At 32.3% G+C, this 22,335-nt stretch overlaps 1 long non-coding RNA gene across 1 annotated transcript; it reads left to right on the plus strand.

The window, feature by feature from the left end:
* The first annotated feature begins 806 nt into the window (after window positions 1-806).
* Window positions 807-15,884, plus strand: LOC129233288 (uncharacterized). The gene is made up of 4 exons (XR_008581450.1): window positions 807-909; window positions 5,614-5,678; window positions 8,726-8,776; window positions 15,532-15,884. It is a non-coding gene; the product is annotated as an uncharacterized LOC129233288 (long non-coding RNA).
* Window positions 15,885-22,335: the final 6,451 nt, after the last annotated feature.

Genomic DNA, 22,335 nt, shown 5'->3' on the forward strand with positions numbered 1-22,335 from the left:
CCTTTGCTTTGTTAGCATGTGTTAACCTATTTCAGAGTAGTCTGGGCTGGGTGCCTTGGTGGTAAGGCATTTGTCTTTTGTGCCATGGTTCTGACGGGCAATGACCAATCAATGGATTTGGGAGGTGCAGAAAATCATCAACCCCCGTGTTGCATGATTATGTGACATGTAAAAGATCCTTTGGGTATTTGTTTTGCTTTGAATGTCCTGGGCAAAATTAAAATCTAGTGGAGTTTTGCATCCGAGAGAGCCCAGGTGCATTCATCTGTTGGGAAACTGGGCGTCAAAATTTTCTGCGCCATTGACAACCTCTCGCCTCAATGGTGACACATGAAAACCTGGATGCCATATTGAGGGATTGCACTAGGTCTGCAAAATGTTAAAGTAGTCTAACACAGCAGCATTAGAAAGAAAAAAAATCAGATAAGTGTTATTTTACATCAAATCACATGAGCTCACTTTTTATTTTCGAAAACCCTCGTGTTTGGTTATTTCATAGGTTTGTTTTCATTTGAGGACTTTATTTGAAAATTGCAGATTTTTTTTTAAATTCTATTTTTTGTTGTTGAATTGTGTTTATTCTGTGTGTAATTCTTTGCAGTAGCACTTATCTTAGTTATAGTTGAAGCTTGCTAACATTTCTTTTGCCTCCACTAAATGAAAAACAAATTATATCTAACTCTTCTGTTCTTCTTTCAGATTCTCTACTTGTGTATGAAACCAAACTTGCTTCCTTCTGTTTTTGGTGCTCGATGCTTGTTGGGTTGATGTGTTTCCTTTAGCTGTTATAAGATATAATTAGAAGGGTGACATATGAGCCCTTGGCTGCATTCTCTATGAGTTCTGAAGAAGCTGATGAAAGAATTTCTAGTTTAATCATATGTTTGATAACTTCGTCACAGTGTTTAGGTAAGAATATATTTGTGAGAGCAACATATTATTGAACTTGTGTATCTGTTCTTCATTTGCTTATTTTGTGACTAAATAATTAAAAACAAATTATTACTGTACAAAATTCACAAAATATATCCTGCATGTATTTCCGATTTTGGTTATAAGGAGCAAGGAACTATTTTTTTTTAAACTTAGTAGTCTTGAAGTTACTAGTACGTGAAGTTATTAGTACTTAGTGCTTCAGATTTTTAAATTCTTCAGCATTATAAAAGGGATTATTATCCATAACCGAGGTGTTGATTAAAATCAATCAATTTGAAGTCAGTTTATTTTTTACTTATTTATTTATTTTTCATACATTGATCAAAATCATTTTTTAACTCGGGCCCTGTCATTCTTCTTGGAATTTCTGAATTTCATAAGTTCTGCCATTTTATTTAGTCAGTACAGCAACAAGCTTTCTTGAGAAATTTTGGTTTTGGATATTGATTTGATCCTTTTCATCTATGTAATTCCTCTGCTTATGCAACCTGGAAATTCAATTTTTTTAGATTTTAGCCAGTGGCCAGTAGAAGACAATTTTGATTAGTTGATTATTAGTAGCCCACTTTCTCCTCAACTTAAGTTTGTCTTCTTTTTTACTTTCTTCTATATCTAATATATAGAAGAAAGTATTGTATTCGTCCAAATTTTCGAATTTTTGACGGATTCGAACATTTTGAAACATGCTGAATCCATTTCGACTATTTTTGGAAAATGTCTGTCTGTGTGTGTGACCAGTTTTTTGTGGCCTCTCTACAGCAAAACTACCGCATGAAATCGAACGACATTTGGTACACATATGTACCCCTATGTGAACTTGCGCCCATGGGTTTTTGGCGTGAATTCCTACAAGGGAGTGCAGCAATGAGGCGTTTTTTGAGTTATGCAAGCCTGCCATTCCCCCAAGAAGTAACCAGCGAAATCAAACAAAACTTGGTCCATACGTTACGCTTAACAGATACAGGTTCTGATTCAATTTTGGTGTCAATAACTCAAACAGGGGTTGGACTAGAGAATATTTTTTGTCGTCAATTGTGACTGCTGTATCTCAAGAAATAATGAACAGAATCAAACAAAAATTTATCAACAAGTAGCCCTTAGAGGGTATAAGAAATAATTCTATTTTGGCGTCAACAGCTGAAAGGGGGTGGCGCTATTGATCTTTTTTTCTATTGTGAGTGCCATATCGTAAGCAGTAATGCTACGTTCTGGATGAAATTTGGTATAAATGTGAATCCATATGTAAACATGCGTTGGTTCAATTTTGGAGCCAATCGCTCCATGGGCGACTTATATTTTTTTCTGTGAATAAAAATAGCTTTTTTAATGCAACAATAAGAAAGATAAATGGTAAACGACTGTCGTCTGTGTATTTCTCGTGATTTTAATTGTATCAGAAATATTATCTCAATGATTTAAAATTTTGAACTGTTGCTATTGTGTGTTTGTTAACAAAAAATAGTTTGTAATTATTTGAAGCAAGGCTTTTAAAATAATTTTCAATTTTCATTCTTTGCTTTGCTTTTGTGAGATAAATCAAGCAAGTTTTGGCGTGTGTAATTTTGTTTTTGTTGTGAATATTGTTTCCTCATCAAGCATGGGGAGGAATCGGAATTTTGAGAAAGATATAGAAGAAAGTTTTGTGATGGCCACAACATGCTAGTTTAAATTGAAACGACCAGGTTGAAACACTATGCTAAAAGTTGATGGGAAGAAACAAAAGGAAATTTAAAATTTTATTTTCTTCTATCCTTAATTCTTTTTAAAAAAGAGTGAAAGCATTTACATATAAATTAAAATACCAAAAGATAGTTCTAAAATATGTATTGCATGAAAAAGTTGAAGTTTGAATTGGAAATTGTCATGAAATGTGGGAATAATTTCTGTGTCAGCTAATTTCTGTTTTGGGATCGTTCTGTTCTCTCAGAAATTTAGAAATAGATGAAAAAAAAAAAGGCCGATACCTGTCCTGGTGCGAATCAGTTTTGATATTTATTTAAATATTGTGTCATTGACCTTTATTCAATCAACATGCAAATTATTTATTTCTACACTGGCATGAAGCTAATTTCTTTTACATTGAAAAAACTTTGCTCATTCTAAAAGATAATTATTCAGTACTTTTTTTTTACATTTATAAAAAGTTTAAATTAAAAAAGGTTTTCAATTTTTTTTTTTCAAAAAAAAAAAAAAAAAAAAAAGAATACATAAGTAAATAAATGAGAAGCTGGCAGGAAACAGCATTTTAGATGAAATAGTTTCAGTGTATATCAACTTATGAGGATAAAATACAGCTAAAATGCCCTCTTTCAAGAAAATAATTTATTGCAGATTTTGTGTTTTTTCAAACAGTTTGCATTGAGACAAACATTCAATTCTGTTTTCGGATACTTGGGTAATTAATAGTATCGTCTACCTCTATCTTGCAAATGACCAAACGTGGTGTTAGTTGCCATGTATCAAAACGTAAAATTTAAGGTAATAGATTTTTGAATTTGTTGCATAAAATTAATTATAAATAATGAATAATCCTTTATAATCTAAAATTTAGACAAAATAATTGGCTTTTAGTACTTTAGCATCTAAACCAATGAGTATGAAATATTATTCTGAATAAAAAACTTTGCATTTTTCAAGAAATAATTAAGAATGATCCAAAAAAAAAAGCCCGTTTTGCATTATTTTCAATGATTTGCATTGCAATAAACATCCAAATCCGTTTTTGGAAATTTGAGCAGAGTCTTTTGTGCTTAAATCTCGGGAATGATCAGATATGGCAATTATGCAAAAAATTAAGGCATACATTTTGAATATGTAAGGGGGGGGGAGGAATATTTATTATAGTTAACCATGTTTTTTTTTCTCTTACGCATACAGTACGTAACATCAATAACAGCTTATTTTATTGTAGGGGAATGTGGGACAAAGTGAAATGGTGATATATTTACTCTGCTTTCATTGCCACCTATCTAGTAATATTTGAACTATATAGTAATACGTGTAGTCTATTCCAGTCAAAAAAAAAAAAAAAAATACCACCAAATATTAAAGTAATATGGTAATACAGACAATTTTGAAAAATTGATACTCAAATTGTAATATTTTGGTGAAGTCAAAAATTATTTATATTATTATAAAATGGTAAATTTCCTGTTATTAACATTTATGAAATTAATTGACACCTTCTAATGTATATATATATATATATATATATATATATATGTAATATATATAATTGACACCTTCTAATAAGTATTTATTTAGTTTATATTAAGCTTATTTGTATTTTAAATTTTTTGCACAATTAGTCGAGTACATGCAGGGCAAAGTGAAATAGTTTGTTTCATTTACTCACTCAATCATTTACTAAGTCACTTACGCATTTATTTATTAATTAATTTATTTGCAGTCCTTTATTGAGTAATTAACTTATTTTTTCATTCACTCACTTATTTTAATATTCATTCACTCTTTTACTCTCTTATTTATTTTTCTTTATGTACTAATTAGTTAATTTAATCTTTCGTTTATTGTTTCAGAAACTTTTCATTTATTCATTGAAACTTTTATTTACTGATTCATTTGATCAAGAATATTTTTTATAATGGAATAGAAAATATTTTATTAGAAACATATTTCATTTTTCTCTTTGCGGCATGAATTTTTAAAGTGAAAATTTTCAACTTTTTTTTTCGAAGGGGCAAGTTTACTGCCAAAATTAAAAAATACTGTTTCAGTGCAAGTTTTATGACGAAATACAATGTTCTTTCTTAATGTACTGCAAATTTCTTAACAAATATCCAATTTGTTCATTTTAAAAAGCTTCATGACCTTAACCATTTCACTTTGCCACACATTCCCCTACTTATGGTACATTAAAACAATCAGTCAATGTTGACTGATGAAGTTGTTGCTTACTGAAATTAACTCTCTTTTGATATACTTAAATTTTTGAATTCGGCATCTGTTGCTCCTTGAACGGATGTTAAATACTGACAAACTTTCTCCAGGCGTTAGATTCTGTCGGTCTTGCTGGGTGGACTTTGATTTATATTCTTGGCACTAGACACAGTGATAGCAAGAAGTATGCTTTGAATGATCAGAAGCGAGGAACCAGATTTCAAGGAAAAATGGTTATCGCACAGCATTTCAACTGAGTCCAACGCTATTTTCTAAGATCCGATAAGAAAGGAGAGTTTTAGAAATCAATTTTTGATTGACTAGTTAACCGGGGTAAAAATAAATTTGGTGACCAGTAAAGGAGGATCATTTTACGTTACTGAATGAGAACTTGTTGAGACCAAAGGAATATGACAACTTAAACGGAGCGACCATTTATTCTGTTTACTATTTATTGAAGTTTTACTGTATTTGTTATGAAAAAATTTAAAGATTTTATTCGTATTTGCAAGTGTTGACCGCAAATACAGCATATAGGGAAAAAAGAAGTTCATTTTTAAAAAGTTATTTTGTTTCATCAGTTTAGAAAGGTTTGACATGTAAACTCTCCCCTTCAGCGAGACTTAGTTGTAATTCGATCGGAATCTGCATTCAAAGTTTTTCTACAACTAGCTTAATTAAATTATGACATTTTTTCTTGAGATTTACCGAATTTGTCGTTTTTGCGACTCTTCCTCAGCTTCCTTTTCTAACGTTTTTGTTTCCTGCTCCACATAGGTCCCGAGTCGCTGCTAAAGTGTCTTCAGCAAAGTCAATCGCATTTGAATAAGACTCATCACCAGGTATGAACACAAGAAAACGTTACTTTTTTTTCCCTACTTAGAGTAACCTTAAACATTCTAACAATGGGAATGTTCAAGGGGCACAATGAACATGATGCCACAATGGAAGCTCAAATTACTTCGCTAACATTTATCATTCTAAATGAAAAATAATCGAATAAACTTTGTGCTACAATGTTATTTATTTTACGTTGGTTTCTCACTTTAATTCTTTATCATTCTATTTTTTAAAAATATTCAAGTAGATGTTAATGATAATAAGGTAATTTAGCATTTAAAGTACAAAATCGGAACAAAAAGGTGATTTTGGAATCTCTTAATTTAAGTGCTTAGCAATAGTGATCATGTTGAAAACTAAAGGGATTTTGCAGACCATCAGTGGTTCTGAAAGTTTATGGGTCATTCTTCAAACAGTGTAACTTTTCTGTCAACTGCCGTTATAGTAAAAACTTTAAGAAACAATTCATTTAACAATGATTTTTAATTTCATCAAAAATATATCTATTTAAACCTGCCAACAATTTTTTAATAATAATTTTTATTTAGTACATTTTTGATTCACAGCATGTAAATTCTCACCTCCGTGGCATGTCACACGTGTGACTGCTTATGATGCTTGATAATTTGTTTAATTAAAAGTATATGCATATTTATTTATAATTCCTTTCACAAGTGTCTCAAATACTAATTGTTTAAGTGCATTTAATTTTTTAATATTGTGTTTTAGTTCGTTTTAGTAAGACAAACTGTGGCTACTGCCACACTTTGTGCCACACACGCTACATGCCACACAATAAATTATCACCTCCATTACCTAAACACAAAATGCCATTCCTCATTAACAAGTGGCAGTAATGACATCAAATTTTATTTTCCATCATACAAGGGAGCCCCCCCTTGTTTATTTTCAGCCATAGTTAAAGTTATGAGATTTTTGTCGAAAAACAAAAAGATAGATTTTGTTTGAAAAACTTAGTGTTGTTATTCTGACTTTAAGCCGTACTTTAATTAAGAGTGCTTAATATTATATTCCCACTAAGCATTAAAATAGCTGATTGTTTGTACAATTAACAAAATTACTACTTTGATATTGAATTGGCTTTGATTTTTAAACATTGAAAGTTTTTTTTTTTTTTTTAAATTTCCGTGAACAAGGCTTTTTTTATTTATGAGTAAAATAATTGGAACTTAGCTGGGCCATTGTTTATGGTAACTTCTAGTAGGTAACACTTTTATGTAAGAATGAAAAAAAAAAAGAAAACAGAAGGTTACGAAACTGAAAAATATTTGCGCTCAAAAGTTATGTGTTCTGGAGAATGACACTTATATTTTAAGGAAAAAAATTTTTCTTTCACTGTTTGTCTCCAGTGTTCATAAGGGTTATTTTTATTGAAAGAAAATTTAAACAATCAATTGTTCTGGTTTGAATTTTAAATATAACTATTTTAAATATAATTATTTTACTAAACATACTGAAGTAATAAATTATTTTTAAATAACATTTCATTTCTGTTGAAAATTGAAGGCCATTTTTAATCTTCTTAATTCAATATTCAATTTAGTAATTTCTTCATTTTTCACTTTTTTTTTTGCTTTTAAATGATTGGTAGCTTAATTAATAATCTCAATAATTAATTTTACTGCGCATTTTTAATGCATTTCATAATGTCCTGATTTATGAGTGTAGCTCTAATTGCTTGTTTTTATCAGGGTTTGAAACTATCATGATATTTTTGAAAACATCCTATATTTTGATATCTATCCAATATTTTAAATCAGCGCAAACTAAAGTCATTATATAATAACTGCATCCTCAAATCACTGCTGTTTATTATCTTAAATTATACTTAAAATATATAGAACTATAATTAATGTTTCTTTCTTTACTTATACATAATATACATTTTATGTTAAAAATTTGCGTACTTTAATTGTTATTACTTGTGACTGATATCTACAATAATTTGTGAAATAGGATAATTTAATGCTAAAGACCAAAATATAACATAACTAAAGTTGGTACTGGCTATTATATCTGTTATTGACTATTATATTCATTTACTCTATAAATTGATTACTATACATGAGCCCTGTAAAAATCAAAGAAAAACATCACTGTATTATATAATAAAATATAAAATTTTCTGTAAAAATTAAACATGAAAAACTTATTTCAAATCATATGCTACATTGTTTATTGATTATTGTAGCACACAATTATATGCATTTCAGTAATTATATTTTACTTTTAAAATGTTGTTTATTTGAATTGTGTTATTTTAACTGCAGCTGCTTTACTGAATTTTCTTTTGTTCTCTACTTTTACATAACTATATAATGCAGATATAAAAAATATGCAATAGTCAGTGCGCAGCCATAAAACATTTTCCTTTTTCTTACCAACCATTGATTTATAACGAAGCATTGTTAAACTATATTAATATTGTAACATTACTAATAATTTTATGAATAAAAAATAAAAATAGAATATTATTATTAATGATATATTAATGTATCATATGTATATAATGTATTATTTTCAGTTATTTTTAGTAATAAATGGATAATATTGATATGATTAATACATATTATTTTAGTATTGCAAATCTCGCAGTTCAAAATGATAAGTATCAAAAATATCAAAATATTATGATATTTTCAAAATAAATATTGGATATGTATCGACTGATATGTATCGGCAAACCCTGGTTATTATTGTGGTAATTTTCAATCCACATGGAGTTCAGCTTTTTTTTTGCAAACTGGCACTTTCATGCTTGCTGGGAGATATGTATTTGCCCCATCCATCTAAATTCCCTTCGCTTGGTTGTATTCCAATCTGAGGGGGGCTGGAAACTCTCTTGGCTTATAGATTTACTCTCATCAATTTTTTAGTTTTTGTCGTCTACTTTTTCTGTTTTGTATTTTCATTGATGTACTGTTATCTTAAATACTTGCCATTGGAAGTTAAAAAAAATCTTCGATGTTTTAATATAGTTAGTACATGTTGTTCTTGTATGTTGCTTATCTCTGTTTTGCAATTTCAGGAAATGGTTTTCCGGCTGTCTTGGTTATTTATCTGAAACTGATACACGGAGGTAGTTAGTATACATTTTTGTAGTATATTTTTTACATTAGTATTTGGAATGATCATTGATTATATGTGTGCAACTAGTATAACACTCTTTCATTAACCAGGGTTTGTTATTTTATTTCTATTGATGTATGTCTTTGAGTAATGATGCATAAGTTTGTTAGAAAAGAAAGTTGTCTATTGAATGTGTTTAGTACTTGAGCCATAACAGCTTCCTCAAAGCACCTGTTTTTTGTGAGTATTTTATTTTATCTGATGGAAACGGTGTTTCAAAAAATATTAAATTCCGTGCTCTTAATTTACTGTTGCATGATGCTGAATGGTGGCTTTGTATTTATGTTATAAGAAGCAGCATTGCCCAGCGTTGCACGGTCTACCTCAAAAATAAAAATTGCGTCAAGCAAGGCATGTTCAATTAGGGTAAGGATAAAGCGATAGTTTCAGTCTGTGTGTAACTATTAATATGAGCTATGCTGCTCATAGTTTATTTAAAAACATGAGTCCAGCCCCCCCCCCCATCCCCTATCTCTTTTTTCAGTGTAATTGTTTGTATGGTACTAAAACTATTTCAAAGTAATCTTTTAATTCCATCAATGCAGTTTTGTTTTTCATCGTTTTTGTTATTTTACCTTTTTTTTTGTAAATTAAATAGCATTACCATAAAGTTGAAGTACTGTACTTGTTTATTTTGTTTCATGACTCAAAAGCCTCAGCATTTAATTTTTAAGCTTTAAATGAACTTCAATGCAAAATTGCTCTAAAACACATACTCATAAATCAGAAATGTATTCACCATTTCGGACAGAATAAAATAGATCGGCAAATTGTGCAAGATGATTCATCTCCCTCTTTTTAAAGAAAAAGTTGGTACTTTAACACTTTATTTTGGATCAAAAAGAATATTATCTCAATAGCTTCAATAAAAAGTATACCAGGTTTGTACGCTCCTTCAAAACTCCTCCAATGCTCTACATTTAGTAAATTTTTCTGGAAGGCCATTCCAATTCCTTCATTTTGGTTTTGACTCCTTCAAAACTCCTTCTTTTTTAGTTCAAGAGTACATAAACTTTCTCTATGACAGTAACTTAAAATACTTCCATCGACAACATAACTTCCTCGCAAGAGCGAAGGTATAAGGGCAATTTTAATGTAATTTCGTATATATTTTTTTTTCATGAAGATGTGATTTACAAATTGATCATAGAAGTCATAAAAGTTGAAGGCGAAATCATTATTATATGACTAAGACATTTCATAAGTGAAGTAAAACATGCTTAAATGATGCTTGGCTATTTTTTCAAGTTTTATGATTATTGCGTTTCCCTCCACCGAGTAGCGAAAATCAGTTTGTCTAATCATTATTTAAATATTCAAAAACACATAAGTAGATGTACTAGATCAAGTGATTGTGTTTAAGAAAAACAATTGTTTAGTAAATTGTAGTTGTGAAATTGTAAAAAGGGTCATCTACAAATGTTGCCATGCCTTGAGGGGGAGAGGGTTCATGTTATTGTGACAAGGGGTTATATTTTGATATAAATATTATATCAATATGACTAAAAATTATTATAGGTGACAAGAGGAATAAGGTGAAGTGTGAAAAAAGGGAAAGTTTGTCACACACACTTCACCTTACGTTTTTTCCAAATATGTTGAAGAGAAGTTCAACATCATTTAATGACAGCCCATTAGTACTTCTTCAAAATCTCATTTTGCTCCTCCAAAACTCCTTCATTTTGTTTCTGAAATTGAGTATGGACCCTGGATCATAAGTTAATTTAGTAAACTACCCAGAACAATACCAAAAAGAGCACAAATCCCAAATTTGGTGTTTTGTACTTAATGAAATTAGCTAATAGCACATAAGCGGCCCCTCACTTTCAAAAGTTTCCAAGTTCAAATTTAGCATTGAATGAAGAAATGATAAAACTGATTGATTCACATATTTAAGGATAGAAGAACTGACTTAACAAGTGTGTGTTTTATATTTTCCTCAAATTATCCTTACTAATATTAAAAATGCGAACTTTGTTTGTGACTTTGTTACCTTTTCACGCCTTAAATACTCAACAGATCACCCTGAAATTTACTACACACGTTGTCAGGGACGCCTGAGCGAACATAGAGTACTTTTCGTTTAGATAAAATGTAATCCACAATTTTTATTCCAATTTTAAAGAAAATCATAAATTTGAGTGTGTCCCATTGAAACAAGGTCGTATTTGTTCGGTTTTTGCAGCATGTTAAAGCCCTTAGAATGCGGCACAATGTAAACTTTACCCGAAGTTTGAGGAATATTTAGCCCCCCCCCCCCCTTATAATTCTTCATTTGAAGTCTATTTCGTATTCTAAGCAAGGCTTATCTTCCTTTTTAAACTATTGACGCCAGTTTTTGCTCATGGAAATACTGCAAGCTCCGCTTTGAATACCATGAATAAAATCAATGAGAAGAAAGATCTGTTGCCATCTTTTTCTAGAGTGTGAAAAAATAAAATTCTTGCGTTTGCTTTGAGGCTTTTCCTGTAATTGAGATAGTTAAAATTTTTCCCCTTTTGTTTCTTTTTCCGCAATCTATTTTTTTTGTACTGCCATTAGAAGATAATCTAAGAGTTCAGTAGCATTAAATAAGGAAACTTTTACTATTCACTTTATTCTAATTGCTACTTTCAGATTATTGATGCTGATTATTGACAACCTTAATTAACAAATGATTGACAGCATCAATAATTTATTAACCTTGTTTTAGAATTTTTGATACTGATATGTTTTCTGAGGAATTGACGCCACTATCAAAATGGAAACCTTTAGAGAACTTATTTAAAGGTGAAATTTTTGAAGTTTTTTTTTCCAATTCTGACTGTGATTAAAAGAGAGAATGTTGATTTTATGTTGAAATTTTTTTCTCCTTCTTATACCGGTTTTTCAGACTATTAACCTTATCCAAATATTTCTTAAGGGACTGTTGACATTATTTGAAAGCTCTTACCCTTATTGTGACGCAGAATTTTTTAAACAGATGCGCTTATCATAATACTGATATTTAAGGAATGTTTTTTTCTTCTAATGGAGAGTTTGTGGGGGGGGGACTAATGGCTGTTGTTCTTAGATCTGATAGGGATTTGAGATTGTACTGGAATTTGGGGAGACTTTTGTCCTAACTCTAATGAAGATTCAAAGAGTCTGTTGGTACTGTTGTGGGACTGTTGCCTTTATTCTAATGATCCTTGTTAAGCTGTGAGTTTTGTTAAGTGTTCAGCTTATTAACTTTTAGTATAGGAGCTCAACCAGGACGTGTGTCTCGTGAAATATTAAGGAGAGCCAAAGTTAAAAGTAACTTCTTTATTATGGCTATGATATATACAATGATATGTTTAACGAAATATTGAAAATACGCTCTTTAACATACTAAGCGGCTCATTATACTTTAAATGACTTCTGAAGCAAACATCCTAAGTCAAAGTATGAAACGTTATTTTAAACATATGGAGCTATGATATTCATATCAGCAAAAAGCTGAAGCTATTGGCAAAAACGGAAAGACTCAACTAAGCCGCTGGAAAACAACCAAGTCTGACTTGGATTGAAATTGAAAAGGGAGAGAACGAGGCAAAGTGCCGGGAGATAAAATGCTACTGGCAATTTGCATATTCTGCTGACGTGATCCTGTTGCAAGGCTGAAAGGAGGAATGAGAAGAGAAAACAATGCAAATAAAGGTTGCAAATACTTTTTAAAAACAATTTACCTCTGTGTGTAACAATCCTTTTATCTATATTTCTTCTTATTCATTTGGGTTTTTTGATTTCCTTTTGATTGATTTTTAGGGGAGTAAGTTTTATTCATGAAGTTTTCCCATTCAAATGGAAATTTTTATCAACTGAGGTTAAACTTGAGTCGCAGCTCAAGTCTTCAGTCTCTTGTGGCAGCATTCCATTATTTATTTTCTTTTCTTTTATGTTGGTTTTTGATCACGCGTCATTTAATAGACCTTTTATTTTAAAGGCAGATCGGGCAACGCAGCTGGTGATTTCATAAAAAGAATAATGGAGGTTTGAATTGCCAAAAAAGATGTCTACTGGGGCCATCTGTCTTGGTTTTGTGGTCCTGTCCTGAATTTCTTGAGAGGTCATTTAATCAATAACAATGTTAAACTTTAACAGCCAAATTTAAATGAAAAAAAAATTGTAGGTGCTTCGTCCACCTAACTTGCCCTTCTACCCCTCGTTTGCCCCCCCCCCCCCCACTTTTTTGATGCATCAGCCGCCAATGTAATAGCATGATTTAAAATTCACAGGGTTCGTACGCTCCTTCAAAACTCCTCCAATATCCTTCATTTTGGAAATTCTTTGGGAGGGCCCTTCAAACTCCTTCATTTTGGTTTTAACTCCTTCTAGTTCAAGAGTACAGAATCTTTCTCTGTGACAATAACTTAAAGCACTCCTATCGAAAACTGAAATTTGCCTCAATGGCGTTTTTAATGTAGTAATATTTTTTTTTTTTTTTATAAAGATGTGATTTAAAAATTAAAGCCATAAAAATTGAAGGTGAAAATATTATTAGATGACTCAGACATTCCATAAGTGAAGTATAAAACTTGCTTAAATGGGGCTTGGCTATTTTTTCAAGTTTTAAGATTGCTCTTCCCTCTACCACTCTCAACAGCAAAAGTCAGGTTGTCTAATTATTATTTAAATGTTTAAAAATGCATAAGTAGATGAACTATATTAAGTGATTGTGCTAAAAAAGCAATTGCTTAGTTTATCGCAGTTATGATATTGTAAAAAGGGTCATTCACAAGTGATGTCACGTCTTGAGGGGAAGATGGGTTCATGAAATTTGACTCGGGGGTGGAGAGATGGTGACATCACATAGTTATTGTAACAGTATGCTTATAAAAAATATGACATGTGACAAGAGGAAGAGTAAGGAGAAGTGACTTTGACAAAGGAGCAAGGGTGTCAAATATGTTGAAAAAAAGAGCGACATCATTTAATGACAGCCCATTAGTACTCCTTCAAAATCTCATTTTACTCCTTCAAAACTCCTCCGAAACTCCTTCATTTTATTTCTGAAATTAAGTATGAAACCGGAATTCAGTTAAAAAGATTACAGTATTTTTAAAAACAGTGTTTGAAAAAGGAAATGCAACATGCAAAAAATGGCAATTTAGATACAGAAACTGGTTTATTAACATCCGTAACAAACTTACAAAATTAGCTAGTGATAATTTTATTGTGACCTATAGTTACAGATTTGCTGTTGATATTATTATTGACCAAATTAAGATATAAAGAGTACAATATATTTTTTCTGTGTATATTCTCTCTTAAAATGCTTATTACAATTTTCTTCCTTTAAACATAATTAAATGCTCCTAAAAACACATAGTCACTTTTTCCCATTTTTTATAAAAATTTTGATGGATAAATTTTTAACACATAAAATGATCAATTATGAAGTATAACATTCTTTGAATGTCAATTCATCACTAAAAGGAAACAAATGAATTGAGATGTATTTAGATAGTAAACATGTTAATCTTTACTAAAGTCTCTCAGTCTGGATGTCCAGATGTCTGGATCTCTGTGACGCGCAAAGCGCCTAGACCGTTTGGCCGATTTTCATGAAATTTGGCACAGAATTAGTTTGTAGCATGGGGGTGTGCACTTCGAAGCAATGTTTCAAAAATTCGATTTTGTTCTTTTTTTATTCCAATTTCAAGAACATTTTACCCAGCAAATTATCATAACATGGAATAATTAATTACCAAATTATCATAACTTGGGACCGCAACATGGACAAGCATACCAAATAGGTGAGAACATAGCAAATTGGCGATAAATTCATCATCCATTATTTGTAAATATACAGGCGAACCAAATGACCTTTTAATTTTCTACTACGGACAAAGACATCCGGGTATCACTAATAATCTATAAAAATGTCCATTGATTAATTTCTTGAGTAAACAATTTCTTTGTTGACGTGCCTTTTTTAAACACATTTTACTGTAATGCCTTTTTAATTCATTCACTGTACTAAGGATCTGTGTTTCAGTAAAATGTTTGTTTTTAATAGGTTCAGATTAAAAGTTGGCTTGCTTTTCTTCCTTTTGTACATAGCTATGTCATATGTTATGCATTTCAGTCCTCCATTGTAGCGTAATTTTGTGTCTGACAGATATATTTAATAGTTATTTACTGTACAACCCTTTCGCACTTATGGTTTTAAAATTTACATGTTTCTTTTTTTTTTTTTTTTTTTTTTTGACAAAATAAAAAATACAGCAAAACTTAAATCGAAACTTATGCAATCTTCCAAGCATTTATTTTCCAAATCCCCCCCCCCCCTTTTTTTCCCTTTTCACTTCAAAAAAAAAAAGACAGCAAATTCTGCCTCTGAATTTCTGGTCCTGCACTGACTTAATGTAGTAAATCCTGATTCCTATTATAAAAATCCCTTTTACCCTCAAATTTCTGTCCCAAAGTTTGTTCATGCAAGATCACCCTTATTTTATGCATAAGTGTCCAAATTTTACTCTTTTCATGTTGAAAACTGTGACATGAGCCTTTTTTCATAATGATCGAGTTTGTTGAAATTTCTGCCCCTTTTTCTTTTGCTATAATTTGCCGTTATGATTGGAATTTTCTATAAGCTAGCTAAAGATACCCCTGAGTTAGTTTATATGTTCTGTATAGTTCTGAATTTGGCTCAATATATTTTAAGTTTTCTATATTGATGTGAAACTTTTCTCTTTTTAGATAAATCCTTATATTGCTGGGGCCGATGTCCAGAATCGCTGATAGAGGCAGAAGAAGCTACAGACTCTTGCAAACCTCGAGTCCTTTCGTACTTGCATAGAAAAGTTCTTCTGCCATCTCGTGCGACAGCGAAAGTTGCAGCATCCCCGATGATGATGCCTCCGAAAATTGAACTACGGACGAAATTTAACCTTTTCTTTTTCTGTTTGTTGAAATTGAGAGTAAAATATTGTCTTTTAAGATAAATAAATACTTTTGTGCTGAACAGTAAAGTAAGAAAAAACAACGCCAAAAAAAGCACAAATTGCCAATTACAGCAAACACGTGTTTCGGCGTTACAGGGAACGCCTTTTTCAATGCAAAAAGGCTCTTGGCTTTTGTCGGATGTCTTTTCATCCATACGCTCATTACTTTTTGCCCATTACTTAACGCCGAAACACGTGTCTGCTGTAATTGGCGATTTGTGCTTTTTTTGGCTTTTTTTTTTCTTACTTTATTGTATTTTAATTTGTTTTTTGTCATTTTTATCACACACACATTAATAAAGTAAAGAGCTCTAGCGTCTCATCTGAGTCATTGAAAAATGTGATCTGAATAGATTTTCAGATCGAGCCTCAAAGTTTATGCGATTAATTTCGTTTTATGGTTTTTTTTAAGATACTAGGGGGCTCTGCTCCGTGCTCGCTCACACTCACCAACCCCCAAAGATTGCTTTGCAATCTTACTTGATTCGCAAAGATTTAAATCGTCAATTAGAAAGAAGATTAAAAACGCATTATGGGCTCCTTTTTGAATCAGAAAGCACCCCTTCATTGTTTCAAAATACCTTGTACTAACTTGCAGAGCCGTAAGGATTAAGGGGCTCCTCAGCATTGCAAAACTGCGATTTGTACGTTTGAAAAATAGTTTCATATACGTGGTCTCTGGTAATATATTTTGCTCTGTATATCGGGACTTGAATTGAGTTGATTTTCCGTTAAAATCAAAACCCTTAAAGTTTGTAAATAAGACAGAAGAAACATGCGAATCGAAAAGATGTAACTATGGCAACACCAAATAAAACATCAATAATTTTAATAGTGATGATATTATTCGAACTTTAATTTTAAGGGCTTGTATTTTTTTTCCTTCCAGTTTTTCTACCATAGGTCAAGTTAGATCTGGAGTAAAAAAAAGCTGCTCTTTTTAGTGGTGTCAAAAACAAAACTGTGGGACAACTCTTTCGCTGCTAAAAACGCTAATAACTCCTGCCGTATTTAAGTTAGAGCATTGAGACAAATTGCGTAGACAGAGGAAAATTCTACCCTTTCCAACTATATATAAAATTAATATGTTCAAGGAATTTTTCACCCCTTCAATAGGCAATTTACGCGGAATTTGAGCTTAAAAAATTAATTAAAAATAAAAATAATTCAAATTTAAAAAAATAAAACCCCAGATGCACACTCCCAGACCTCAAAGTAATTTTGTACAAATTTTCAAGGCTACGGGGTCTCTTGGACGCAAGTTCGCCACAAACTTCCTTCCAGAATTTCTTTGAAACCTTACTTTTATCCAGGGCCGATCCTAGCAGGTGTGCAGCGTGTGCACCGCACAAGGGCGGCCGCAGGCCGCATTATATAATTCTTTTAATCAAGCAAAATTCCTCAAGAATTTCTCACAAGATAAAATAATAAGTCAAATAAATATGCTGAATTTTAAATGTTTAATTATCAAAGTAAGTGCCGATTTCCCGACAGCATAGCATAGTTTAAGAAAAATAAATTGTTAGGGAACATTGTGTTGGCTTATTGGTTGCAAAATTTGTGACAGAACCGGTACTCGGCATGGATACAGGGGAGCGGAGATGAGGGAAATTTCCCCCTCCTGAAGCATGAAAGGGTGCCTTCTAAAAGGAGCACTCAGGGCCCAGGGCGGCCACTAATGTTTACCCCCCAAAGCTTTTATAGACCTGAACAATGAAGACATATTTTATATATTATATTCAAAAAAAAACTATACAGATTAGATACTCTCGCAAGCATTTCAAACAACAAATTCTATTTTCAGCGGATGCGTGGAGAAATAGTGGAAAATTGCGACTCCCCTGAGAATCAAACATATATGAATGACGAACTAAAATTTGGTGATTTTGCCCCTTTACAGCATTTTTTTTTTCGAATTAAAATCACGAATGAACTGCCGGTTTCAGATCAGGGCTTTTGCCTTGGGTAGTAAATTTAAACGTACCTCCAAAACGAAGATCCAAAAGGATGCCATGACCTCCTTGACGAGACTAAAGAAGGCTTAAAATTGCGTTTTTAGGACTTTAATTTCGGAAAATTTTGCTGTTTGAACCACCGATCTTAAGGAGGCAATGAAATCTTTGATTCACCCTTTCCACCTTAACTTAATTAAACATTGCCTGAAAATGCTGGCTTTAAAATTTCAAAATGTGTTTCCAGAGGACAGCCCTTCTTAATGTCATCAAAATTTTCATAATGATCTTTTCCGTGTTTTTTTTTTTTTTTTGTTTTCGAAATTTTTGCGATGGAGGGTTCCAAAATCCATTCCCAAACATTACTACCAAAGATAGTCTCAATTAGCGTCTTTACAGAGGCCCCTAATACCACCCCTTCAGTTCGAAATTGACTTCAGTTTCAAAAAACAGTTCTTAAGGGCACACTGAGCCCCCGCCCGCTCTTTGTCCCATCGCTATCAAACAATGCGTAAAATACGATTTTCTAAAAAACTCTGGAGGAAAACTGCCTGGCTTATGTAACTTTCTACGGCGCTAGGGCATATGCCCATCAATCGTCGAAGTGAGATGGACGAAAGTCTATAGTTGTGTTTTTCAGATATTAATATCGAAAAATATCCGAAAGATACGCCAAAGCTTCCCAGTTTTGTTAACATCACCAAAGATAGCATAAAATTGCGCTTTTAGAAATATCCACTTGGGAGCTCCAAAACCCTTCCTTCCCAAAAATGCCTAAAATGGATTTTAGTTCCGAAAAATATTTCGGTTCGGAATATTTTCACGTTTTCAAATATAGCCAAAAAATGGGTTTTTGAAACAATAGTGCCGAGAAATTACGGGAGGAAAGCCGCCAGATCCCATACCGTCACCAAAGACAGCCTGAATTTGCGTTTTAAACTTAAATTTCGAGAACTTTCTATAGGAGATGATGAATCTCCCTCCCTCTAGCAACGTTAACAAGATAATCCAAAACTGCTTGTTTAAAACTTCAGTTTCGGAAAATTTTCGGGAAGAGCGCCGATCGTTCGTAAGCTACGGTCACAAAAAAATAGCTTCGAATTGTTTTCAATTTTGAAAGAATTTTAGGAGAAAACTCCAACATGACTTTACCCTGAAGTCTCGAAAAAGTTCCTAAAATTGCAATATTTGACGTCAATTTCGAAAATTTCTCCATGCACCTTGAATATACACGACTCTTTTCTTCTTGCAACCAAACAGAAACAAAGATTACTAAAACTATTTTTCGTACGCCAATTTCGATAATTTTCTGGAAGCAATCCTCCCTCCCCTGATTCCTCCTCCTCCGTCCTTTCTCTGATGTCACCGAAGACAGACTATAAAATGCGTTCTTTCGACTAGTAAATTTTGGTATCTATTACTTTCTTCAAAGATATAAAAAAGGAAGAAAAGTTTTATAGTAAGAAACTCCTTAGGTGAAATTTATAAGTTCATCATTCTTGTTTTTTTTTTGATATAGAAATTTGAAGAAATATTTATATGGACGTCAAAGATTAGACAAATATGCAAATTACGCTTGAGGGGCGGCACATTAGATCTTTGCACAGGGCGGCCCACACCCTAGGATCGGCTCTGCTTTTATCTCTACATAGTATAATATGAAGTCTCCAAAGAGCGTCTGTTTCTTTAAAGGCGAAAACCTCGAGAAATACCCTGCCGATTTCGCCGAAAATTTACAGTTTCTTTCCTCAGCACAGGAAAGGTTTGCAGACCAGTTCAAAAAAACTTCGACGAGTAGTTCTTTTTTTATTCCAAATTAAGCCCAACTTGCACATTAATTCTCGAATATGGGGGTGAAAAATTACTTGCACATATTAATATTACTGACGAAAGGGTAGAATTTTCCGCGATCTACGCAATTTGTTCCAATGCTCTAACTTGATTACTCCGGGAGTTATTTGCGTTTTTAACTCGAATTTTTTTAGGCTTAGCTGAAATTTAGGCACTACTTTCTTCATTCAATAGAAAGTGAAGGAATTATCCCACAATTTTCTTTTTGACACCATTAAAATTGTTAACCATTTAATCTGTGGTTAGGGCGTTTGGCTACCAAGCGGAAGGTCCTGGGTTCGATTCCAGTGGGTAATAATAATCATTTTTTTTTCACTATTTCAAATAGTGTTTTAGCACTATTTTTTCTGAATAGTATTAACTTATGCAGGAAAGAAAAAGATATATTCTGTAAAATATTAATTTGAAAACTTGTGAAATGAACTATATAATGTAAAAACCTGTATAATGCAAAAGCTCTCGTTTCAAGGTGTGCGTAACGGTCTTCTACTGTAGTAATAATTTATGCAGGGAAGAAAATTCTATGTTGACTCAATGGTGCTAATTCCGGATTTTATACACTGTTAAAAGCAGGGGTTCCAGACGAGTGAAAATATTCCCTCTAAGGTGAAAGCATAGTGCCTGAAGGAGCAATGCAGGCCAGAAAATAGAGCAGAGGAGCCAAAACAGCATGCAATCGCAGAAAGACTCATTGCGCATGCGCTTTTTGCCTTAGACATACATTCAACCACCTCAATATGGCGGACAAATAATGATTGCGTTTGTGTCTTTCACATTGAATGAAGTACACTATTGGATTAAAACCCAACTTTTCTAGGATTAATTATCCGAAATTACAAGTAAGTACAGCTTTTGATCACTTTGTAGCTTTTAGGGCTTTCAAACATAGTTAAGTGTTTAAAAGTGCATTTTTTGCTTTTCACAGTAACCGTTAGTCTTCTAGTTCTCGTTTACCGTTACTATCGTGAAATTTCCATCACCAAAAGAACCTTAATAAAAATGTTTCTTGTGCTTCGTAGATTATAACATAAAGATAGCGAAAAAAAAAAATCTCTCTCAGTCTAGCTCTTTTTTTCTTTTTTTTTTTGCTTTTTCATTCAAGTGTTAGAATCATTTCCTGTTAGCAGTCCTCGAAAGCGTTAGAACTTTCTTTTGGTTTTTTATTTAACTGTTGAAAAACTTTATGTGCAGTTTCTTTTGTTACTCTTGATTAACGTTTATGAAACGATTTTGTTTTTCCGTAATTGTAATATCCCTGAATATTTTTGGCTCATCATTTAAATAATCCATAAGTACAGCTATGCTTCATTTTCGGAATACGTCAAGTTTTAGTAAATGTATAATTTCTCACATGTTTTAAATAATTACTCGTTTTTAAATTATAACGTATTTGTGACAGATCTTTGATACAAGTGAAGGGGTAGATATTTATTGTTTTATTAATTTTTAACATTACTTTTTGTTAAAAAAAAAAAAAAAAAAACATCAGAACCCTGAATTTTTTCACATGTTTTTTAACGACCCCAGAGTTATTATTCATATTATTTATTTTATGATTCTTTAAGAAAACGATAAAGATTTCACCGGTCCGCAAAGTTTTTCATTTGCTTTTACCGCGCCCGTGGGTCAAAAGAGGTTGAGAAACACTGAGTTAGAGCACGATCAGATGAATTAACGCTATGGGCACTTCTTAACTATGTTGAAAACTCTGAAATATGATCAAATGCTGTAATTACATGTTTTAATCATTTCCAATACCGAGTTCAATGTGAAAAATGTCCAAAACGTAGAATATCATAAATCAAAACAAAACTAAAAAAAAAAGGTACACAACTGTATTTAAAAACGCACACAATACGGGGGAGGGGGGAGGAGGATCTATAGTAAGGTTGCCATTTCTCTCTCCGAAGGATCCTTTTTTTCACTCCGGCTGTCTAGTTTTTAAAAGGTGCCTGTTTTTCACCCTATTTAGAGGTGCGATTTCGGCTCCGTATTGGGTGCCGCTGGTGAACAAGCGTTTCTCCCCTGAAAGGTGCCGAATGCATCCTGTAGTTTTAACAGTGTAGTGCTTAAATCAATATCAACTAAGTTGAACGTTTTGTTATAATAAGATTTAAACTTTCGACCTCCACAACCGAATAGCTCATTGGTTAGACCGTTTGGCTACCGAGCGCCCAGTCCAGGGTTCGATTCCAGTGGGGATAAATAATCATTTTTTTTCTTTCACAATTTCAAATAATTTTTTAGCTCTATTTTTCCGAGTAACATTAATTTATGCAGGAAAGAAAACTATGTTGACTCTATGTTACCTCTAGATTTTAGTGCTTAAACCAATAGCAACTAAAGTGATGATTTTGTTTTTATAAGGTTTAAGATCCCCCCCCCCCCCACCAGAACCAAAAGAGCTTAGTGATTACGGCGTTTGGGGACCGAGTGGAAGTTCCCAGGTTCAATTCCAGTATGGACCAACAATCATTTAAAAAAAAATTCCAAATATTTATTTCGCCCCATTTTTTCCAAATAGTATTAATTTATGCAGGAGAGAAATTTCTATGTTTATTCAATGATGCTAATGCTAGATTTTATAGTGCTTAAATTAATATCAATTAAGGAGAATATTTTGTTTTTATAAGGCTTAAAATCTCCCCCCCCCCCCCAGAACCGAAACAGATCGGTGGTTAGGGCTTTTGGCAACCAAGCAGAAGGTCCCAGGTTTGATTCCCGTGGGGAACAAAAGGCATCATAATTTTTTTTTT

Source organism: Uloborus diversus, unplaced genomic scaffold, assembly GCF_026930045.1.
Source record: "Uloborus diversus isolate 005 unplaced genomic scaffold, Udiv.v.3.1 scaffold_311, whole genome shotgun sequence".
In the NCBI taxonomy this organism is placed as follows: Eukaryota; Metazoa; Arthropoda; class Arachnida; order Araneae; family Uloboridae; genus Uloborus; species Uloborus diversus.